At 40.6% G+C, this 2379-nt stretch overlaps 1 pseudogene; it reads left to right on the forward strand.

The window, feature by feature from the left end:
- The first annotated feature begins 593 nt into the window (after positions 1 to 593).
- On the forward strand, positions 594 to 1384 carry LOC111884328 (callose synthase 5-like; annotated as a pseudogene).
- The last annotated feature ends 995 nt before the right edge of the window (positions 1385 to 2379 follow it).

The raw sequence follows: 2379 nt of genomic DNA on the forward strand, positions 1-2379 counted from the left end.
TTGTTTTTAGTTTCATTTTGTATTCTAGTATTTACCTCCATTAAAATATGAACGTTTGACTTTGTTGAACCTGGTCAATCATTATCAGATTCGTTCGTGGGAACCGAAGCCTGTTACAAAATAAAAATAGGAATAAATCATTATTAAATCGTATAAGTTAAAAGTTAAAAAGTTCTAATAACAATCAAGACCAAAATATCCCCACACTGAGAGCCAAATCTGTCATCAAGTTCTTTTGAAAGATCTCCATCAGACATGAAAAACTTTAGCAATTGTGCCCTTGAAGGATCCTTTATGATGCTGTCTATGATATCAACAGCTTTGGAGACTCCACATTCGTTAACAGAGCTATCAACACTTTCTCTTCTCTATCTTTCTGCTCGTTTTTTCTTTTCTTTCCCATTTTCTGTTCAGTCTTGTCGCGCACACACAAACACCATCTAGGAAGTAGGACGACGTTAGCTCAATGGTAAATTAATTAATATCTGTATATATATATATATATATATATATATATATATATATATATATATATATGTGTGTGTGTGTGTGTGTGTGTGTGTGTGTGTCTAACAGTTTAAAGTCTAAAGAAAATGACAAATTATCTTATGTTTCAGATGGTGATGCTTACTGTGTATGCGTTCTTATACGGGAGATTATATCTCTGTTTAAGTGGATTAGAAAAAGCGATTATGAAATCAGCAAAGATGCAAGGAGATAAAGCTTTGAAAGCAGCCATGGCTTCTCAATCTGTAGTTCAACTTGGTCTTTTAATGGCGTTACCGATGATTATGGAGATCGGACTCGAAAGAGGCTTCAGAACTGCACTCGGTGACCTAATAATCATGAACCTCCAGCTCTCCGCTGTCTTCTTCACCTTCTCTCTTGGCACCAAACTTCACTATTTCGGTCGCACAATTCTCCACGGCGGCGCCAAATACAGAGCCACCTAACCATCTCAATGTGGTTCCTAGTCGTGTCGTGGCTGTTCGCCCCTTTTCTTTTCAACCCATCCGGATTTGAATGGCAGAAAATCGTTGAAGACTGGGACGACTGGTCAGCGTGGATCAGAAACCACGGTGGAATCGGTGTTCCGACGAACAAAAGCTGGGAATCGTGGTGGGAGGAAGAACAGGACCACCTCCGATCCACCGGTACAGTCGGTCGTCTGACGGAAATCCTCCTTTCTCTCCGATTCTTCATTTACCAATACAGTATCGTTTACCACCTCAAAGTCGTCCAAAACGATAAATCAATCTTAGTGTACGCTCTCTCATGGCTCGTAATCGTTTTTGTTATCGCATTATTGAAAATCGTGTCCATGGGTAGAAAGAAATTCAGCGCGGATTTCCAATTAATGAGAGCCCAATCTAGTGGAGTGTGAATGAGTTTTTAGGGTTCAATGGTAGTGACGATGGCTTAGGGTTTGCAGATGGTGGTGTGGGGGTCGTCGGTTACTTTACAGAGAGATATGAAGTCGAGACGAAAAGACGAGATTGACCCATCTGGTAATAAACGGACTCGGGAAGCTGAACAAAATGACCCGAGATTGACCCATCTAGTAACAACGCTATTGATGCCATTCCTTCCATTTTCGACTGTTCATCCTCGACTTCCTCTACTGCTACTTCTTCACCATCTTCTATTTTTTCTGTATTTAGACTTGAGAGTATAATTAGGGCTTTTTCTAACAATTTCAACATCGAGTGGGAGATATGGTGGTTCCAGTAGGTAGAAGTGAAGGAAGAAGTAAGCAGCAGTCAATGTCGGGAGGGGGAAGGAAGGAGCGTCCAGGGCAAGAGGGAAAGGAGAAAAAAAAGGAAGGCGGGATTTTTAATTTTTTCAGAATTTCATTTCCCCCTACTGTTAAAGGATGGAACGCGCGTTCCATTAAAAATTATAAAGCGACATCCTTAGACGACGCGCATTTTATTATAGGTGCCCTCCGTGTTTTTTTTAGACACTAATTTAAGGGCGCGCAATAATGCGTGTCTTCTATCCTTAAATTTTTTGAAGAGATGACATTTTTCTAATGTCACTCTCCTTTGCGTAACATAGATCAATGAGCGTCGTATTTTGCGCGTCGTAAAAGGCCTTTTTTCTAGTAGTGTAGTACTAGCCAGTCATGTCACCAATGCGGTGAGATTGGGCACTTCAAGAAAGATTGCCCGATAGCAAAGAACTCTGGCGCAGATGGGAGAATTCTCAGGATCACAGCTGTAGGAGAGCCTACTCCGGAACCACGTTAATGTAATTTAGGCGTTTCGTTGTAACAGTCTTATAAACTATCCATAACTAATGCAACTACAGTCTTACCTTTTACGAGATCTTGTCTGTATAGGGATTCTCGTGCTGCGTATACTTGTCCTTTGTAGTATA

The sequence above is a fragment of the Lactuca sativa genome, chromosome 7, assembly GCF_002870075.4.
Source record: "Lactuca sativa cultivar Salinas chromosome 7, Lsat_Salinas_v11, whole genome shotgun sequence".
NCBI lineage: Eukaryota > Viridiplantae > Streptophyta > Magnoliopsida > Asterales > Asteraceae > Lactuca > Lactuca sativa.